At 44.2% G+C, this 22,704-nt stretch overlaps 1 protein-coding gene across 4 annotated transcripts in view; it reads right to left on the bottom strand.

Annotated features, from left to right (window-relative positions):
- Positions 1 to 16,411, bottom strand: part of TSNARE1 (t-SNARE domain containing 1) — a 461,526-nt gene extending 445,115 nt beyond the window's left edge. For 2 of the 4 annotated variants that reach the window (XM_082283165.1, XM_082283162.1), the window contains exons 1-2: positions 16,279 to 16,411; positions 1,092 to 1,185 (exon numbers count right to left, since the gene is read on the bottom strand). The gene's annotated coding sequence lies outside the window, so the exon portion shown is untranslated. The other 2 variants (XM_082283164.1, XM_082283163.1) reach the window with 2 other exon arrangements.
- Between the last annotated feature and the right edge of the window lie 6,293 nt (positions 16,412 to 22,704).

A 22,704-nucleotide genomic window follows, 5' to 3' on the forward strand; every position in this document is an offset into this window, starting at 1 on the left:
AATGCCAACAGTAGGAACTCATTAGGCTCTGTATGGGGAACAGCAGCAAAATCACTGCTGCAGCTCCAGCCATGCTGGGCTCATCAACAGAAACGGGGCCACCCCGGGCTCCAGGGCCACGGGGAGGGGCACTCAGAGCTTTCATTCCTCTGCCCCATTAATCTCATTAACCTTGTATTTACTCTGTTGTTGGTAATTACTCAGAACGTTAATAGGCACAATTTATGCATATTATTTACTGAACGTTACAAATCTCTTTAGCTCTGTGTACGAATCGGGGCTGGAGGATGCCAATGCTCCAAGCGCTACGGAAAACGGAGGTAGAGAAATTAAAAATATTTAAAAATTTAGAAAACATTTTTAGGACTCGTTTCAAATTTCTTCAATAGCTTCAACTTCTTCTTGCAAGATAGCTGATCAATTCAGATAAATATATAAAACCTATCCATTTTACTAATTCCATAATAGCATTCTAACAAGAAAAAACCAGACACTAAACCAAAAACACCCAAGAAAATACTTATTTCCTCCTATTAAGCTGGAGTCCATAAAGCAACTATTCCAGCCATGATACAAATTACCGTTAACAATATTCCAGGTGGGAAAAACAGATGCAGTTTAAGAAAACTGTTATTGCTTTTAAAGAACTCCATAGGTTTCCCAGACACAGTCTGTTACACCTTGAAAAATGGAACTTTCACTGACCATCTGTTCCTAGCAAAGAACTCCCAGCAACTCTGGCTTTGGCCAGAAAGCCCAACTCAAAGTCAACGTACCATGAGCAGGGGACATCCCAGAGCTTAATGACCAGCCAAGATCAGATGTCAGGGGGAGAATTTGGATGGAGATCACCCAATATTAACCAGTTAAAACAAGGAAACCACTGCAAGAGCAGAAGATGGCATCCAGAGGTGAACATCTGCAAGAACGAAGCCCACATTCCTACACCCCCACTCCAGAGCCTGCATCTACAACATGCATCACCTCCGATGAGCTGAAAGGATATGGAGAAAACTAACCAAAATCAAAGACAAAAAAAAACTGAAATGAGAAGGATTATCAAGGAAAGAAAACAGCAAAAATTACCTCACCCACAATTTTATTCCGCTGTGTTGTGGAGCCGCTTGTTGGGAACTTGGTAGCAATAACCCAGTGGACCCAAGGCCCAGCTCAGCAGTATTGTTCCTGTTCAGATAAAAGAAAAAGAAACCAAATCAGATGTGAAAAGCACAAACAGGCTTTTATCTGCTCTGTTTCCCTCAGTCTGAAGCTCAGGGATTCCCAAGACTGAGGTTTTAGCCATATCTTTAGATTCAACTGGGAGTTTTCACACCCTGTGAATTTGTTAAACATATCCATCTATTAGGCAAGCTTTGCTTTTGGCCTACACAATGTGTGTTGACAATGGAACATACACACAAAAAAGGAAACAAAAGAACACTTATTCCCTTTAATTTCAGGGTGCAAACATTAGGGGATGCCTAGTGAAGCACAGCAAGTAATTTTCATTTTCTGCAGTTTGTGATTTCACATCATTGTCATTTCTCCTGCTTAGTGATGTCCTATTTTATAGTCAGTATCAGCCAGTTAAACTGGATCTGGTTTTAGTACATTTTTACTACATCTTTACCACATCTCCTGCAAAAAGAAAGCCCGTGCAACTAAAGAGATTACTGAGAGAGAACCACACAACTGAGAGAACCAAGTGGACCCAGCACTGGACTTTTGAATAATTTCAGGGATGGTGATTCCACCACTTTCCTGGGCACTCTGTTCCAATGCTTCACCACCCTTTCAGTGAGGAAATTTTTCTTATATCCAATCCAAACCTCTCCTGATGCAACTTGAGGCCACTTCATCTCATCAGGAACAGCCATCCATAAGGATTCAATGACTCAGACAACTCTGGAGACTGTAATGACATCATAAACTCATTTCCCACACACACTCTTTCACAACTGATCTCTTTTTTTGGGTCCAAATTTGGAAATTAATATTTCAGAAGGAATTTAAGACACTTTTAATGCAGTTTACTATGCTTTAATAAAAAAATAAAACAGAAAATAAGAAAAAGAATGGTTTAGGAAACTCAGGTAGAGGCACTTACACACTGTGCAAAGTAAGGCAATAGAAATATTACACTTTTTACAGTAATTATTCCTCAAAGGAAGTGTTCTAATCAGAATGCTGATATTGTGGGCCTGTTTTAAGCAGGAGGAGCATCATCACACAAGACACAACCTTCCAGACTAACCATCAAAGCTTTCTAATCCCTCCTTATGATGGGATGGTGGAGAAAGTCAAATCACATGGGATGACACTGGAGCTGAAGAGAGGAGCAAAGGATGCCAAAGGAGCTCGTGCCCTGATTTTTTCTACCCTTAGAAAAACCACCCAATTACCCTTTCCTCCTCTTTGATTACACAATCGACTTCAACACCCTCAAAAGCCAACAGCAGAAGATCCAAAACATGGGCAAAAGTACTGATTAGGAGCCTTTAAGTACAGTTCCCAGAACTAGCTTTCAAAGGCAGGGTAAATAAGTAAGACCTTTAAATTTTAAGATGTTGCTCAGCAACACCTTGTCATGCCACATCACACAACACTTCTTCCTGTTATTTCTCTGTCCAAAGGTCAAAATTCCTCTTCCCAAGAGACAAGCCTTCATATAAAAGAGCGGGGAAACTTTTACATCCAACTAATTCAGGAACAATCCACATTTTTGTCCTGGAGACATTCCTACATATGATTTATTGCAATTTAAGGTGGGGAGGGAAATGACAAATTTTGTCTCAAATCGAGGCAAATGAAAACAGAATTATTTGTCCAGCACACACAGTCCAGCTCTGAAATCTCAAGATGCTCATGGCTACTAAGGTAGGAGTTTTTATCACCCTCATGTAGCCTAGGGATAAGCATTTTTTAACTGCCTGTACAAGCAAAAAAAAGAAACAGTGGTCAGTTCAATTTTTCAGAACAAGCTAAGCCATGGCACACCCCATCCTGCCAAGTGGGGATTTGGGTCCTTAAGCAGAGAAACCTGGTGGTCCAACTTCCCAGAAATATCATTATGCCCATCTCCCAAAGCACCCAAGGCAGCCCTAGGAGGATGAAAACCAATATTGAAATGATCAAAAACACACCGCGTTGCACATGAGACTTCTTGCCCACCCATCTTCTCCTTATCTCATCCTCCCACCAGTTCCATCCTGCGAATGGATCTGTTTTCTTCTCCCATTCAGTCTTTTTCTGATGGTTTCTCCGTAGCAAGGCCTCTCCTTTGTGTCCTTCTTGCATTCTCCATATACAAATGCAAGAGGGACATGATCCTTGGTTGGCATCCACAGGGACGACTCCAGTATAGGGAGGAATTAATGACAACTCCGCCCACCTGCAGGTTTTTGGGGTTTTTTTTTAAGCCATCGTGTATGTAACTCACATGATGTCAGTGCAGGAATATCACACTAAGGCTCTGGAAAGTAAGGGCGGGTTTTCCTCGTTTCTATGGTTATGAGCAATTTTAATGACCAACCTAAATAAAAAGGCTGGAAGAGAGAGAAAGTAGGAAGGAGTGAGGTGGGTGTTTAATTTTGATTGACAAGACAGAGCAGAACTAGTTAAGATCTGTCAAGTGCTTGCTGAGGATCACAAATCCTCAGCACATTCTACAGCAGACAGAATTAGTCTAAATGCACAGCTTTACAAAAATATTTCTTATCTGCTGAGATCAGAGTTCAGCATTTCAGTTGCCCCACAGAAAGCAGCTGATGTCATAACCACCAAAGGAACCAAGGTAGGGCCAGAAAAACATTTTTATTATTTGTATTTGATTTTTAAGTATCAACATCTACAATGTCTTAATATGTCTTAATTTTTGTCTCTGGCTCTATATGTATATATATATATATATATATATATATATAAAATGATAGCATTCTCAAGATTGTTAACTACCAAAAAAACAATTTTAAAGGTGTTATCAAAGGCACCACTTTGGAATCACATCTGCATTACATGAAATGTTGTATAAATACAGAGCAAGGAGATAATTCCTGCAATAAAGACTTTAAAATAGGAGATTGAACGCAGAAGGAGTTGAACACAGATTTGATGGGAAATTTCAGGAAACACAATCTGGAAAGACAAAAACACTGGCATGACAGTCAGCTGTGATATTCCCTGAAGATACACCGCTAAAAAACAAACTTTGAGGAAGATTAAGAACATTCCGACAAATTAAATCACCAAGAAGGAAGAAGAATCAAGAGGTGGAGACTTGGAGCATTTTATAGTCAGGAGCAGAGTTTCATGACCTTGGAGGGAAGAATCAATACCTCAGCAAGGCACAAGGCAGCATGAGAAGACTAAACCAGCATCTTGCGTTTAAGGCCTGGGAGAAGCCGGATGTACCAAAGGACAGACACAAGGAAAATCCAACATGCGCCTGAACCAAACTTGAAAGATGTTTTTCTTGTACTCACTTGGCTCTGTTGGGATGCAAGCAGGACACAGTGATCTTCACAGGGCTACACACCCGTGAGCTTTGCTGTTTTATCAAACGACGTTTGAATTTTAAGGAGAAAAAAACTCGGCAAGAGAGGACGGGGTTACAAAAGAAGGAAGTCAGCAGCTCCTGAGATGCCTGCCAACAGGATCTGCACTTAAGGCGTGCAGTTTTGGCAGAGAATATTCTCAAAATCTGATATTTAAAAGTCTCATGGTGTTGGAACGTATAATTAAAGTAAAAGGATACAAGTGAACTAAGATCTGATCAACACAAACTTGTATCAAAGTCAAATGTGTTCCCACAAAGACTAAGCCACCTGGTTCTTCCATGCTTCATTCAAAGAGAAAAATTAGCTACCAACTACTTTTATTCCCACTCAAAATCATCCCTCTCCAGCTTCTAAAAGGGATGGATTTGTAACAATCTTCAAGAATTAAAAAAGCCCAAGCAAATAAAAAGACCCCAAGCAAACCCCAAAACTCACAAGTTATTTCATTTACTGCCAGTTTCCAATTCTAGAGCAACATATTTGTTGTGATATGAACTTTTCCTTCACCCATCAGTGCCCAGGCATTGATGGGTGAAGGACACAAAGAATAATGAAAGCACCTACAAATTCGTTCTTGCTCCTCAAAAACTGGAATAAATGAAAGAATTCAAAGCCTTCATTGAGAAAAGCCCTGAGGAGAGGAAAGACTTGGGGATATAGGTGGATGGGAAGCTTGACATGATATTATAAATGGTAATGTGGCTGCCCCATCCCTGGAAGTGTCCAAGGCCAGGCTGGACAGGGCTTGGAGCAACCTGGTCTACTGGAAGGTGTCCTTGCCCATGGCAGAGGGTCAGAACAAGATCATCTTTCAGGTCCCTTCCAATACAAACTGTTCTAATATTCTATGAATTTACTGCTGTTTCCTTCCCAGCAGTGCCACCTTAAACTTAATAACCAAGAAAATAACAAAAAAACCCAACAAAATAAGGAATTCAGATGTGATCTGATTTCTTACTGCAAGGTTTCCAACAGCCAAGCTGTCCATCACCGTTGAAAAGAAAAGTCAAAGTAGCATGGAATCAGCTGGCACAAGCTCATTTATGATCAGGTAATGCCTTGAAACCTCCCAAACCAACTCTGCTGCTATCACAGCCACCTCTTCCTTGGACAGCGCCCAGGAACTACTCGCAAATGAAATCCAACCAAATTTATTCTGCAAGCCTGGAAATTTCAGTTACAGAGGTGACGTGACATTTCGTTTCGCCAATGCTAATCTAATGCCTTTTTAAAGGTGCATACGTTTCACCCTGTTGGCTTCCAGCACTGAATTACCAGCTCTGCTAAGCTTCAGAATAAATGAGACTAGCGTGGCCTCCAGGCGAAATCCCTTTGCTGTAATCTTTATTCAAAACACACCGCTCCGGAGACTTGCATGCATTGCCAAAAATCGCCTTGAGGTTTGCTCTTAAGATGGCAATTTGCATATCAACATTTTGCTGCAGAGCTTACCCAATGTCCCCGCTATTATTTTAATACTGGGCTGTGGGCGGCCCCCTGAGCAGCTCACAGAAGTGCAGGCTAAAAATATTCCAGCCTTCCCCACCGGCTCCACACATGACCACAGCGAGCGCCGGCTCGGATGCAAAACCGGCAGTGATGGCATCCACCCGCCTCTCCAGGAGAACACGCAGGCTCCAAGGTGCTCAAAGAAACATGGTAAGAAGGAGAAAAGTAGCTCTGCATGGATGGAGGAAAAATGCACATGTGCCGGAGGAGGAAGAGCGCAGAAAGAGCCGGTTTTACGAGGGAAGCTGGAGAAGTTTATCCGTGTGCAAGACATTATTGGGAAAACATATTAAGAGGTAATAAAGCAGGTGAGGGAGGCACCACCTGGGATATGAATTTAAGATGATGCTGAACAGAGGAAGGGAAGGAATTCTCAAGCACAGAACAGGAGCGATGCCGGGCGGACGTGAGCACAGCCTGATTCATGCCCCAGAAGGGAGATCCTGATCCCGCTGGCAGCACCATGTTGATGACAGCGCATGAAAAAACATGGATTGCAGGTTTTTCTCCTTGCTCTCCTCCCCCTCACCCAGTAAACCCCACGCTCAGAGGTTGTAATTATTTCTGGCAAGGTGTAAACAGGTCTGGGAAATGAAACGGAAAACCGGAGCTATTTATGAGATGCCACGCAGGGAGTCGGCATTGGAGCCCAGCTACCAAATCAGCGAGTGCAAGGTCACCCTGGTCTGCTCAGGAAAGCGACTTTGCAAAGTGGTTTGCAGCCAGCCAGGCAAAATAACCAGGCTCAGTCTGCCCAGGATGGTGAGTTAATGGAAACAGAGGGTGGAGAACCACCAGAAGACATTGCTTCAGCCAACGACAAGGGTTTTATCATGATGTTGGTAGGCTTTGAGATAATGTCCATTGAGATGACATCCACTCATGACAACCATCTGCTCCTCTGGGGCGTGGGAAAGGAGCAAGGAGGACATCAAGTGCATAAATCTCCCTACACCAAAGTCATTGCAGAGGGAAGCAGCCAAAGGACTCATCTGCCTGGAACTGTTCCAGGCCAGATTGGATGGAGTTTGGTCGAGTGGAAGGTGTCCCTGCCCATGGCAGGGGGATTGGAACAAGATGGTCTTGAAGGTCCCTTCCAACCCAAACCCTTCTATGATCTGCATGTAAATGACCAATGGAGACCACTCATCCCCTTACCCTGCAGGCCACCACTTTCTTCCAAGGAATTGGATTATTGCCCCAACCCAGGAAGAACCACAAATTTTGAAAATCAATTTCCTTTCTGCTGTGAAGAAAAGAAGGAAAGGCCAATCCCTCCCAGCAGAAGGATCTAGGATCTTACAGCCCAATGGGACTGAAGGAGCCAGCAGCATTTCAAGCCCACGAAGCAGCCACTCAAGGAAAACTCAAAAACTCTTTTTGGTCTCACCAGGAAGCAAAGGAAAAGAGATGATCAAATTCAGGAAGTACAGGCAGTGAGGCAGTGAGTGCCCCTGGGGACAGCAGGACCTCCAGACTATTTTCTGCACACACTCTTTATATTCTGTGCTCAAATGCCTCATAAACAGGCCTAGGATGCACGACCCTGTTTCTAAGTATGAGATTATACTTAAATTCTAATTAATTTTAAAAAGGATGGCAAGCACAGCACAGTAGGAAAGGAACTGGCCAAAGAGAAAAGAGCAAGCCTGAAGACCTCAGAGCCTGTGGGACATCTGCATATATGAAAGGAAACAAAGGAACATGTGAATAATGTGCAAAAATAGAAAATAGAAACAGAAAAAAGAAAATAAAAAAAGCAGACCTTGATTTCCATGCACAGGGAAGAGGATCTTGACAATTAATTTGCCAGTATTGTCATAATGGGGAAAAAAAAAAAACCCAACCAACCAGAATTCCAGTCTCGTGATTGCCCTATGTTTGGGACAAAGGAGACGAAACCAGAGAAGTTGTGGATGTACCATCCCTGGAAGTGTTCAAGGCTGGGTTGGATGGGGTTTGGAGCAACCTGGGACAGTGGAAGGTGTCTTTGCCCGTGGCAGGGGGTTGGAAGTAGGTCCCTTCCAACCAAAAGCATTCTAGAATCCTAGGAAACCCATCTGATTCAGCTCTGAAGATGACCAACAGGAAAATATCTGCAGTGAGATTCTCAGTTTGCTTTTCCAAATTCAAAGGTGCCCTGTTTTACACAAATATTGCAATCCTGTTTTCACCACTTGCTAAGACACCTCTCCAAGGAGCTGGTTTGGGCACTTGGCTAGGACAGAACCCATTACATTTTTAGAAAAACCACCCATAGCTATGAAACCTCCCTGTGGTGCATGATCAAAACTTAGGAGGGCTTTGGAAAGCACACAGTTGTTCTCTAAAATAGAAGTGTCAAAAACTTTGGACAGCATTTCTCAGGCTTCCACACCCACATTTTGCCACCTATTTCCATCTTAGAGCACTTGCTGTTCATGGAAGCTGAAGGTCCTTGACACTGAGAAATCAAGCCTCTAACATGCAGTGGCTTCAACACAATTTAAGCACCACTACTTCCATTATTTTAGATTTTTTTACCATATTTATCATTAGTAAAAGTAGATTTAGTAAAATGACTTTTCACCATCACCACAGTTCTGGATAGCTTTAAAATCTGCATGGGATGGTCTGTAAGAGGATGGGGAGCATCAGGAGGTTGGACAAACTTCCCTGATCACAGCTATGAGTATTCATCATGGCCTCACCCTGCCCACATCAATCCCACAGCACCTTTGGCAGAGAAAAAAACTAAAGCTTTCAATTCTTTAAAACAAAGGCCAAAAAAACAGAACATAAAAGCAAAAAAAAACACATCCAGTATTATTATACGTATGTGAATTTTATATATAGCATCTTATGCACTGTATTACAGAAATTACTTGTTAATTTAATAATAGACATATATTTGTAAGCTTAATTTTTCATGTTTTTTCACTGAGCATCCACAACCTGCAGCAGAGTATTTGATGGGACTGACATTAGGGTCATCCCAGCAATGACAGGCACTCGGGTAAGGGAGCAGCTGGGGATTATCAGACACACAACAGAACACATCAAAACATTTGGGGAAGGTAAATTACATCTCAAGCTATCTAACACTATGTCTAAACTTGTATAAATCAGGTATTTTAGAAATTAGGAGGTTCTCAGGAGAGTCTAGAAAGCGAATAGTGTCACAAGAGATCACAAATCAATTGGTTTTGTTTGTGAAAAACTGTATTAAGTTTTAGCTCTTGATTCATTTTGCACAAAGGAAAATCTGAAGATCTGCAGGCTCCAACAAGAAAACCTGTCATGTACAGGGTTACAGGAAACAAGGCGCTACCCAGTGAGCCAGCACTGCACCTGCAGCCTCATCAACCTCTCCCATCTCCAAACAGATTCACAGCAGCATTTTTATCTCCAAAATTAGAAGAACTTGGAGCATGGTGAACATCTCCACGCTGGGACCCGGGATGCTGCAAAGCATTTGTTAATAATTCAGCTACAACCTAATTGCAACCACCTCCAGTGAGCTGCAACCACTGCTCCCTCTGATCCTGAACACTTCCCATCCCTGGAGTGTCCACAGCCAGGCTGGATGGAGCTCTGAGCAACCTGGTCTGGTGGAAGGTGTCTCTGCCCGTGGCAAGGGGTTGGAATGAGATGATCCTGAAGGTACCTTCCAAACCAAACCATTCTACGATTCAATGAATCTAAAATTGAAGTGACTATTCCACAACTTGTAGACCCAGTGAGACATCATCCAAATCTTCCCCAAACAGCCCATGAGGATTTTTCTCCCCTAAGCCACCCCAAAATTGGGCTACACAAACTGGACAGGCATCACCATTGCATGAGGACTGTGATCACAGTCATGAGATGTCACAGGTTGGTAAATCATGGAATCACAGAATGGTTTGGGTTGGAAGGGACCTTAAAAATAATCTCATTCCAAACCCCTGCCATGGGCAGGAACACCTTCCACTAGACCAGGTTGCTCAGGTCCTTCAGCTTAAAGCCATTCCCCCTTGTCCTATCACAAATAAATAAGGGAACTTCGAAGTGGGGGAAGAAAGATGAGAAACAGCATTCCTGGCTGTGTATGGGATTTTGTACAAAGCAGCCATTAATAGCAAGTTTGGGAGTTCCCTTGTACCATATTTGAGTCTCTGGCATCTCAGACAGCCAAGAAATGGGTTAATCCAAAAATTTGGGTTGTAACACCTCCAAATCTGCCTGGTTTTTCACATGTAGAAAAATAAAGGAGGCACCTCCCTCCTCCACGCAGAAGCATCACAAGAAGATTCATTATAAATGGAAAAAAAAAAGGCAACAGGTTTCAGCAATGAGTGTGATCAAAGTCTCTTGTGGAAGAAGAAAATGTTTTTATTTTGCAGAAATAAGAACTATGACAACAGCTCTGGAATAAAATCCTACAGCACGGCTGTCTCCTGCACTCCTTTACTCCATGCACCAGATGATGGAGGGGTCCTACAAGGGGAAAAAAAATACATGGCCAAGTTATTCAAGACTAGAATGACAATAAATGTATGCAGAGAGGAGAAGGAGGACAAATAAAGTCCTCTATAACCTCAAAAAATCATATTTTTGCAATGCCTGGCTTTGCAGCAGGGGGGACAGGAGAGCAAGAACAAAACAAATGCCACACAATGAAGAGCATCAAACATTTTGCACTTATTTTCTGCTTTTATTTAGGGAAGAGATGACAGAGAGAGTGAAGAAATCACCACCTAACCCAACATGAGTATTTACTTCCAAAAAAAAAGGAATTTTACAAAAAACAAAAAATACTAAGTATAGGTATTGCAGCTGAGTTTGACTTCATTAAAGGAGAAGCTGGAAAATATTGTCCAGATTATTCTTGCAGTATTCCAGCAGATGAACTGCCAAGACACCTAAACTGCCCTTGGGAGAGCTTTTCCCAACAGCTCTGCACCCCATCAAAAAAAACCAAAACATCCAAAAACACCTGCTGATACACCATTTCTTCTTATTTTTTATACCAATCTTCAGGACATATTTAAAAAGCAACTGATCACCAGTGCAATCTCTGTTTTTCTAATGGACACGCAAAATGGACATAAAAAAATAAGATAATCCATCCTGCCCCTTTTTTATTTTAGTTAAATGCTATTTTTTCCATCATCAGAAACACTGCAGAGATGTGCCCATGCACTGCAACAAAGAGATGGCACCTGCCTACTGAATTTCCTGACTAGTGACACTTCGAAGAAAAAGAGTTTTAAATAGAAACCTCCCTGCAAGTGTTAAATCAGATTAATTTAACTCTTGCGTTATTTTAATCTTAGACGCCACCATTTGCAAGGCAAGCAGGAAAAAAAATAGGGAGTAGGATTCTTAATCTTGACCATATTCTTTGGGAAATACAGTGTATTATTAAAAACCACAAAGAACCTTTCTGACAGCAAAATACACACTTCTGGCTCTCTGGCAGTAGAAAAAGAGCACAAATATTTCATGAAATTTTCTGGGCACTCAACATCAAATGATGGGCAGAGCTTCCCTCCAGCTTTGCAGTGCCCAATGACACTGCCAAAAACACCAACGCAAGTTTGGGGCCACATTTTGGATTTGCACATTGCAAAAAGTGTTCTGCAAAACACAATGCACTTTGAAAGGTTGGTGGTGCTGCTGAGGAAGAAGTTTTGCAGCATTTTCCCCGCAAGCATCATCATGGAGCCACACCCTGCTACTTCAGCTGTGACTTAGGCTCATGCTTAAATAGCTGTATTAAATTCAGACTGAGTAGATCATGTCATAGGAAAGCACACACATTCTAATGGTCAGGAATCATGGAATGGCTTGGGCTGGAAGAGACCTTAAAGATCATCCAGTGTCATCCATGGGCAGGGACACCTTCCACTGTCCCAGGCTGCTCCATGGCCTGTCCAAACTGGGCTTGAACACTTCCAGGGATAGGACAGCCACAGCTTTTCTGGGCAACCTGTGCCAGGGCCTCCCCAGCCTCACAGCAAGGAAATTCTTTCCAATATTGAATCTAAACCTGCTCTCTGTCAGTGGGAAGCCGTTCCCCCTGTCGTATTCACTCCAGGCCCTTGTCCAAAGTCCCTCTCCAGCTCTCTTGGAGCCCCTTTAGGCACTGGAAGAGGCTTTATGCTCTCTCTGGAGGCTGAACATCCCAGCTCTCCCAGCCTGGCTGCAGAGCAGAGGGGCTCCATCCCTCTAATCACCTTGGTGGCCTCCTCTGGACTCGCTCCAAGAGCTCCATGTCCTTCCTATGCTGGGACCCCAAACCTGGATGCAGTTCTACACGTGGGTCTCAGCAGAGTGGAGCAGAGGGGCAGAATCCCCCCTCAGCTGCTGCCCACCCTGCTTTGGATGCAGCCCAGGACACATTTGGATTTCTGGGCTCCAAGTGCACATGGGTCATGTGCTCTCATCCACCAGCACGCCCAGGCCTGTCTGCCCAGGACTGCCTTCAATCTGTTCATCCCCCAGCCGGGACACCAGAGGTTGAACACATGACCAACCATGCCCTGGGTGGAAAAACCCAGTCACCCATCATCCATCCATCCATCCATCCATCCTCACTGGGATCAAACCTGGACATACTCATCCTTTCCAGTGAAAGCAGCCTTTGCCCTGACAATGACGACTCCACCCCTACATAAAACAGTCAGAGGCTCCTCCTGCCCCCCCAAAACCCTCAGGTGTCACAGATTTCCAGTCCCCTGAAGCACCAGCAACCCTGGGAAGGTCCATAAAAACCCAAGTGAGAGCCACCCAGCTCACCCGACTGCACAAAGTAGGTGAACTGTAGGAAGGAGGATAATAAAGATGGGAAAAGTAAATTAAAAATTTTCAACAGTTCATTCCACTTTCATTGAGCAGAATGTGTTTATACAAGGAGGGAATCGAAAGTATTATTTTTATCTTGATATTATTTACCCTTTCGCACTTTCTATTTAAATATTCCTGAAATCCCAGAAGAACCAACAATTCAAAATACCATTTCATATATATATTTATAAGGAAAGAGAAGCACAGACTTATTCATTCTCAGCTTCCCTCTTTTTTTTTCTTTTCAATTAGATTTTAAGTGCTTTAATCTCAATGCGCAAATTTATTAAGACACAGAATACTTATTTCTCCTCCACTCCCAGTAAAGATTCTCCAGACCCAGAGCAAGCATCTTGCTTGCTGGGAAGCCTGGTCACACCAGAGGGTTGCATGATGAGGAGTAAACAATAAGAGGTTTAAAATATTTTAAATAAATAAATAAATAAAGAGAGTTGTGAGAAAATGAATGAGGTTGCTTGCACAAGACAGGATGGGAATAGAATATTGCAATATTGAAATCTCTGTTCTATCAGTCTCTTTAGCCAATCTCAAATAAATAACTTAGAGAAACACAAAACACTTTGGGTTGGAAGGGATCTTAAAGATCATCCAGTTCCAACCCCTTGCCATGGGCAGGGACACCTCCCACTAGCCCAGGTTGTTCCAAGCCCCATCCAACCTGGCCTTGAACATTTTCAGGGATGGGGCAGCCACAGCTTCTCTGGGCAACCTGTGCCAGGGCCTCCTCACCCTCACAGTAAAGTCTTGCTTTAGACACAACAGCAGGGGGAAACAGGGATGGAATCTGAATCAGAAGCCTGGACCAAGCAGGACATGTGGCTGCACTGATCAGCCTCTCCCATGTCCATCAAAGCTGCATCAGTGGTCGGGCTAATTTTTAATTGCATTAATAAACAAAAGCAAACCAGCAAGGTGGGAGGCCTTGGAGAATGCAAGAACGGTGATTTGTTGCTTGGATGACCACTGGAAAGTGGGAATCAGCACATTTAACACTCCAGAAAAAGTCCAGAGACCAACCTGAGGATGAGATGAGAGGGAAAAGGATGTTGCAGCTGGTGAAGATGGTGGAGCAGGAAGGCAACAAGGGGCCAGACAGCAATGCCCTGACACATCAGGGATTTTAAAACCTGAATTTGCACCAACATAATGAAGAGGGATTTTCCAGAAGAGCACAGGACAAGGGGATAGGACAAGGGGGAAATGGCATTCAGCTAAATGAGGGTAGATTTAGATTGGATTTTAGGAAGAAATTCTTTACAGAGTGGTGAGGCCCTGGCACAGGTTGCCCAGAGAAGCTGGGCCCAGCACTGGAAGTGTCCAAGGCCAGCTTGAACAGGGCTTGGAGCAACCTGGGATAGTGGAAGGTGTCCATGGCAGGGGCGTGGGACTGGATGATCTTGAAGGTCTGTTCCAACCCAAACCATTCAATGATTCTATGATTAACACTCCAGAAAACATCCAGAGTCCATCTGGAGATAAGATGGAAAAGGGCATCACAGCTGGAGAAGACAGTGGAGCAGGAGAGCATCAAGGGGTCAGACAGCAGTTGGCCTGAGTCAGTGGTGATTTAAAGACCAGAAACACCTGCAGGAACACCTGGACCACAGCAGAGCCCAGCAGGGCAGGATGGGGCCCTGTATGTTGACAGCCCCACTGCAAAGGCAAAAACCAGCCTGGAAAAAGGGATAAATGCTTGAAAAAGTATAAACCTTATTGCTAAACAAAAAAAGGAGAGGGTGGGGGAAAGCCTTCATATTTTAATCAATCCTTCCCACTCCACAGCACACAGCTAGTAAAAATTTAGGATTCAGTCTGCTGAATCTTAAATCCTTTGTGCAGAATGAAGCACAAAGCAAAACTTGAGGCCGCCACCCCACGCAAGGGTTTGCAAACAAACATTTCCTTGTTCCTGCAGCACTCCCAGATACAAGGATGCACCTCAAGCTCCAAAATGTCACAGAAAACTTCAAATGCAAGCAAGAAGAGGGTTCTGCAGGGCATATTCAGTGTGCTGGTGGCAGAATGAAACGTGCTTTTAGCTTTCCAAACCCTCTGCTTTTTGATATGCACACAAAGACACCAAGCAGTTCCATGGGAACACGAGGTTTCCCCAGCAAAGTCCACTCTGGCGCCAGATGCCGGAGGTTAATTGTACCCCACAGCTCAGGGGAGCTTTTATTAAAAGCTTCAAACCACAAACACTTTTCGAAGTACAAAAGCAACCAAAAAAAAAGTTTCTGCAGTCAGCCGAGGACCACTGCAGAAAGAGGCGCTTTGTACATTTAAAAGAGGTTTTATTTCCTCTCCTTGTACTTCCAAATGCATCCCATTGCCTCAAGCTCCCTGAATGAGCCTGGAAGGGGTAAAAAATAAATAAACAACATCATGGCCTCTGTGAGTTAAAACTGAGCCAAAACCTGGCAGGTAACAACCCAGGAGCAATTCCCAATATTGTCATTGTGCTGGAAATTGATAAATCAGGGTTTCTTCATGAGCAGCTGTGGGACAGTGGCAGACTGGGTGCAGGGACATCCCATCCTCACCCAGTCACCGGTGACATGGGACACAGGTGTGGTTCACAGCTCATGCATCCCTCCCTGCTCCCAGCCCTGGGCAAGGCCAGCCCTGTCACTCACTACACACATGCCATGCTGTGCAACAGCAGCCACAGTCCCCAAGTTCCACCCACAGTCCCTGTGCCAGCCCTGTCCCTATGTCACACCCCCCCCCCCCCAGCCCAGCTCTGTCCCCATATTACACACTGCCCCCTGTGCCACGGCAGCCCTGTCCCCACGTCACATCCCCCTGTGCTAGCCCTGTCCCCATGTCACACACATACCCCCCGTGACAGTCCTGGCCTCCTGGTCACACACACACACCCCTGTGCCAGGCCAGCCCTGTCCCCATGTCACACACACACACACACCCCTGTGCCAGGCCAGCCCTGTCCCTGTGTCACACACACACCCCTGTACCAGGCCAGCTCTGTCCCCAAATCTCACACACACACCCCTGTGCCAGGCCAGCTCTGTCCCCAAATCTCACACACACACACCTGTCCCCGTGTCACACACACCCAGGCCAGCCTGTCCCCATGTCACACACGCGCAAAGTGCCAGGTCAGCCCTATCCTCGTGTTACACACTCGCCCCACCCAAGTTGTACCAGGTCAACCCTGTCCTTATGTCGCACACCCATACACAGTGCCAGGCCATCCCTGTGCCCGTGTCACACACACACAGCTGTCCCCGTGTCACACAGACCCCCAGTGCCAGGCCAGCCCCGTCTCCGTGTCACACACACCCAGTGCCGGCCCTGTCCCCGCGTTCCCAGGCCGTGTCACCGCCGGCTCCCCAGGGCAGCACCGCCGCGCGCCCCTCACCTGCCGCCGCGCGCCCGTCACCGCCGGCACCCAAACATCACGTGACGACCGCAGCCCCGCCCACCACGACCACGTGCTCCTCCCTCCTCCCCCATCGTTGTAGTCCTCATCCCGCAGGTGTCGCCGGCCGCGCGCCCATCTTTGGACTACAACTCCCAGAGTACACCGCGAGGCGGCGTCCCAGCCCCTTTACCCGGCTACCAATCGGCGGAGGGCACGGCCCGAGGGGGCCCCGCCCACTCCCCTCAGCACCTCCCTCCTCAGGGCGCGGCCCGGGGCCGCCCCTCAGGAGCCGCTGCCCGCTTTCCGCCGCTGCCGGGGGTGTTCCCGGTCCCACACTCTCGTCATCCTCACTGCCCTCCTCACTTTCCCCCTCCTCGGGGGGAACCCCAGGAACGGCTGAGGGAGCTGCAGGTGTTTATTCCGTAGAAAGGAATCTCAGGGGGCACCGCGTCACTGTACAACTCCCTGACAGGAGGGTGTAGCCAGGCGGGGGTTGGTCTCTTCCCCCAAATAGCAAGAGATAGCGTAAAAGGAAGCGACCTCAAGTTGGAAGCGACCTCAAGTTGCGCCAGAGGAGATTCAAGTTGGGTATTGGGAAAAATTCTTCAGTGAAAGGATGGTCAAGCATTGTAAAGGGCAAGCAGTGGGTTCACCATCCCTGGAAATGCCCATTAAAGTGTAGATGTGGCATTTGGGGACAGTGTTTTGTGGTGAATTTGGCAGTGCTGGGTGAGTGGTTGGACTCAGTGATCTTACAGGTCTTTTCCATCCTTAATGATTCCACGATTCTCTGACAGGTCAGTTCCCTCCTTCGTAGCCACACAGTGCCCGGGGCACTGCTCACAGAAACGAAATGAATAAACTCCCAACTCGCTGCTACTAAAGCCACTAATTCTCTCCAAAACACCACAAATTGCAGCCGGAGACTGGAGGTTCACCCAGCCAAAGTGCTTTGATAGAGCAGTCTGGAGTACAACTGCGAGGGGTTTGCTTTTTATTTGCCAAGCAACAGCAGCTTTACGTGGTGGCTGGCTTGCAAAAGGAGTTGTAAAGAGGATTTTCTTGATAGACCCTTTAACCAACAATTCATTTTAACAAGGGACTGACAAGCCAGCTGCCTGTTCAGAAATGGAGTTCTGCACCAGTAGCCCTGCTAAAAAAAGCTTTAAAAGGGCTGAGGGGCCACCTGAGCCTCCATAAACTTCAGGGTTTTACAGCACTGAACTGCTATCGGAGCAGTTTCCTCCATCTTTTGCTGCATTGATAATCATTTATTTCTGTGGACTCTGAAGAAAATCCCTTAGGAAAAGGGACATAAAAATATACTGATAACGAAATACAGCTGTCTGCTTGTCGTCTGCAAAATCCTCTGACTACAGCTACATGTGCAACACACTGTGTCTTGCTGGGTGGTTCTTCTGGGGGAGGAAGAGCGAGTTAATCCTGCAAGAAGCATAGATTACATTTCAAAAACCAGTGTGAAAATTTTGCAGTAATTTTCAGTACAAATCATATTTACCTCCAGCGTGAGCCTCATGAAAGTAAATAAGAAAAGAAATATATAAACACATGCCAATATAAAACAGCCCAAGTATTCCAAGGGACAGCAATCATAAAAATTACAGTGGGATAAATCTCATATGACTGCTTTGGTTTGCAGGCTGCGTCTTGCTGGTTTTGCATTTTGGAGCTGGAGAAATACTGCTTAATCAATATGTGCGTTATTCATACAATAATAATGCTGCACATTCTCTTGGGACATTTTTCTTCTCAGGAATTTGAGCTGTTGGAAACCTTCTTATTGTGTGCAGCAGGGCTGGTCCTTGTTATTAACAGCTGCGTATTGATCTGTAACAGCTTTTAGAAAGACCAAGGGTGGGGTTTGGGCGCGGTGTGGAAGTCAGGTCCTTTACATAAGCAAGGCAAGGCATTGTGCATCAAGATGTTGCTTTCTCTGAATTTAGGGGAAAAAACCCAAATAATTAACAGCTTTGTTCCATCCCACAGTGATAACATCTATAAATCTGAAAAATATACAGTCAGATGTATAGGAAAAAAGCTCCAGGGGCCAAAATTTTATTAAAACAGCTTAATCTTCATGTTTCTCATCTTTTAGTGGGAGGAGGTTGCCCATTTCCCAGCTGCTATGTGGCGTTTCCCAGGGTGGAAGCGGTGATTTCATTCCACATGAGCAAAACTCCTTGAGGCCCGACCTATGTACCTGGAGGGGTTTGGCAAATGTGACTTGGGGGTGAAGTTGTCAGTGGGTTTCTGCTTTGGAAAACTGCCCCAATTCCTCTATGAAGATGAAATGGAGGATCTCTGCTGGAATTTAAACAAACCCAGCTGTGATGCTTTCACCTCATCCCTGCTGAGATGTGTTGGGGTCCTTCCCCCCCTGCCATGTGGCTCTGGGAGAGGGGCCCTGGGGGGGAGGCGCGGAGTTTCCCTGCCCCTGCTCAGCTTCATTCCCCATCGGTTGTTTTGTGTTCCCCTGCGCGGGCAGAAGGACCCTCGGGTCCCGTGATTGCAGCAGCTCCTCGGCAGAACCCGGCCATGCGGCTGGAGAAATAAACATCTCTGAAACACCTACCAAGAATCTGTCCATAGATATTTCTTTTCCACGGGCCTCGTTTTATACGCTTATTACAGTATCCGCACTGTAACAGAGATGATTATCCACTTAGGCTGGCTGTGTCTTTAGGGAATTGCTTCCATTCTTTGGAAGGAGTTTCCTTTTGGCTCACAGGTTTGTTTTGTGAATCATCTTAAATCATAACCTCTTAATAGCTGGGCCATTGAAGTATTTATGGCAAGGTAATCCAATTGTCCTCTTGGTTACTTTTTTCCTAAGATGTGTGGATTTGTTCACTGTAACAATTTGTATTACACCCTATTACATACTTACAAATAACTCATTCCTATACTACAGGCCTTTTCTGCAAAGCAGGAGAACCCAGACAAATAACTTGCATTAAATAAAGTGGGGGGGTTTAGGTTATAATTTGGATTATGTTCTTAACATCAGGTATATAACCTAAGGTGCTTTTAACTTCTCTCCTGTTTTGGATTGACTGGAAGTGTTGCTGAGTTCATGAAAAGTGAGGTAACTAAAAAATATATCACAAGAAAGTGTCAGTGAGTGCTTAATTTATCCCATTAGGACACAGTTGCTGTGTCATTCCCAATATCCATGTAAACATAAGGGAAGAACAAAGAGCAACTTATCCTTGCAATTACATGAAGGAGAAAGCCTGGATATTTGTCTGGAGTATGTACAAATAAATTTCTCCAGATTTTAAAATGTTCTAGGAATTATTTATTTAGGATAGTTTTACATTTGTGCTTAAGTAGTCTCCACTTGAAAAAACAAACAAACAAAAAAACCAAACAAAAACAACAAAAACCCCCAGCCAAGCAAACAAACAAAACCCCACAAAAACAACAGCAAAAAAAAAACAAAACCAGAAAACAACCAAAAAAAAAAAAATTAACAAAACCCCACAACACTTCTTTTGAGAAGTTTCTTTCTTTATTTGGTCGAGTTTCTTTTCACATTTAAATAAGAAATTTTTCCCCCCTTTCCTTCCCAGATTCCTGCCTTCTTTTACTATTTTTTCCTGCTCTTTTTAGTAATTAGGCTGGGCTTGTGGCTTTCCTGAAGACTGCTAGACAAAATAAAGCTGGGTTTTTAGCAGTACTTAGCTTTTCAATCCTGAATTAATTGGCCACTCTCACAGTTGGAAAAGCTCTTTTTTCTTTGATAAAAATGCTGTTTTCCACTCAAATACCTTATACACCAAACAAGTCAACTGCAAGGAGCACACCAACAAACACAAGTTGGCCTCAATGCTTCACAAAACCAAGGCTGATTCTTATTTCCTATTTCCAGACATCCATCCAGTGACCCAAGATTCCCTTAAAACAGCACGGCTCAGAGAGCTTATCACAGCACATCCGTATGTTGTTACCTGTGAGCAATTTAATAAAAAAAGATATTATAGCAGCAATAAAAGGAGTCTGGAAAAAGCCAGCTAATCCCTGAACAACCTTATTTCAGTCTATTTAAAGTCCAAGTGAGACTTGAATTCCAGGACTGAGCAAAATCTGGCATAAAACAGATGTTTTCACCAAGTACTGCAGTGGCAGCAATACATGTCCCAAGCTGGTGACTGCCTGGCAGGTCTGGTACGTCACAAGGAGGAATCACGAGCCATAAAGAAATGATTTTCAATACTTTGTGCATTCCTGCATCAGTTACATCTGGTTATAGCTGCAATAGCTGTGGATTTTAGTGGCATTTCGCCTGGATTTATCTGAGCATTGCTACATTTGACCCTTCCTTTTCTGGAGACATGTGATTGCATCTGAATTAGGAAAATAAAAGCCGTGAGCCGATATAAAAAACTTTGTCTCCGAGGCAATGATAAGTCAATCACCTCATCAATAAAGCGTGTCCGATACTCCCAGTAATCCTGGTGATCAGTTTTGCTTATGGAAGCTGGAGATACTAAATCGAGCTCGTAGCAGGGATGACAAGTGGCAATTGAAAGTGATGTTGACAGAGCTAAAGGAGCCCATGCTGAGAGCAACAGATGTAACACAACGGTGAGGGAACGGGGCTAAACCGGCTGATTGCGAGGAAAACTCAGAGGTCGGAACAAATCCCTCACTCCACTTAACTCCATGACAAAACACCAGTGATCTTTTGCTCGGTTCAGCAGTGCTGCACCTGGATAATCAGGAGGAAAAATTGGAGGACGCAGAGGAGCTGTGGTCCAGGAGCTGCAGGTACAAGGATGCAAGGAAAGCACTGCAGAGAGTGAACCGAGGGAGATTTCGGCTCTGAAAATCTCAGTGTCTTGTTCTTCCCTATGACTGTGCATCCCCAAGGATGGGTTGGATGTGGTTTTGAGCAACCTGGTCTAGTGGAAGGTGTCCCTACCCATGGCAGAGGGGCTGGAATGGGACAATCTTAAGGTCCCTTCCATCCCAAGCCATTCTGGGACATCTAAAAACATCAAAGTATCAAGAGTATAATTACAAACCTTTTTATGGTGCACTTGTGAAATTAGGAGCCTGGAAAAGGAACCCCTGAAATATAAATAGATGTATAGAAAAAAGAGAAAATGGAAAAAAATAGAAAATAGAAAATAAGAAAAACATGTGGATTTAAAACATCTAATTGTGGTTTAATTCATTTCCCAGTTTTAAGGCTGAATTCCCTCTAACAGAACCAAGTCTGTTACTGTTATTAAAGCTGCAGTTACTACCACTCATTAGTCAAGAATTGTTCTTCCTGCCTCTGCTCTCATGCAGTTAATAGTTAATAATAATTTTTTTTCCCCAAATTACACATTTTCAAAGGTAAAAGGTTTTCTACACATTTGTGCTACATAATGTGGCACTTAAGGACATGGTTTAGTGACAGACTTGGCAATGCTGGGTCAATGCTTGGACTCGGTGATCTTGGAGGTCTTTTCCAACCTTAATGATTCTGTGGTTTTATGATTCTATACATCTCTCACAACAGATTATAACTCTGTTCAAACTGCAAGGGCCACTGAAGAATCATTTTTAACTAATAATACTGGTCTGAGAGATGTGATAAAATCTTCCATTTCCTAAAGAAACTTTTAAAAATGCCCAAAGACAAACACAAAGTTTTGGAGATTCAATGCCAAAAGCAAACATGCTTTTCCCAGTGCCTGTAAGGACTGAGCAGAACTTATGTTGAAGTTTCTGTCCACCGTATAACACAGTGAGAGAAAGTCCAAAAAACAACTGCAAGAAAGATCCAAGATCTAGACAATATCATTAGGAACAGAGATTAGAAAAGATGAGCTTGGTGATTCTAGAAAATTGAAGATCTGGGGAAATGGGAATAATTTCTCTGATACATGAAGCCTTACTGCAAAAAGAAACAGAAAATCTGTTCTCCATGCCCACTGAGGATAGGTCAAGAAGTCATTGGCTTAAATTGTCTTGGATTGCTGGGAGAAGATTTAATTTAGATATGAAAAACCCCTGTCTGGTATTAAGGTTTGTAAGGAACTTGTGCAAACTACCTGAGAAGGCCTGGAATTTTGGCTGCTGGAAGTTTTCAAAACCAGATGAAATCACAAATCATCAGTGGAAGTGGTTTGTGTGTGATGGTTGAGATGATTTGAGGATGGACCAAACAATCTCCTGAAACTTCTCCCAGCCCTACATATTCTGTGATTTGGACAATCAATTCCCCCTTCTGTGGGAAGGGTTGGGTTGATTAAGCCCATAAGAAATTCAAACCCATTCTGTTTTAAAATAAACATTTTTTAAAAATCAGTTGTTGTTTCAGACCCAGGTACATTTGACCCCTCTTCTCCTCCCATCACCAAAAGTGGGTGCCAGAAGAGCACAGGGGAGACTTCCGTGACCACTCTG

The sequence above is a fragment of the Coloeus monedula genome (assembly GCF_965178545.1).
Source record: "Coloeus monedula genome assembly, chromosome: 1".
Classification (NCBI taxonomy): domain Eukaryota; kingdom Metazoa; phylum Chordata; class Aves; order Passeriformes; family Corvidae; genus Coloeus; species Coloeus monedula.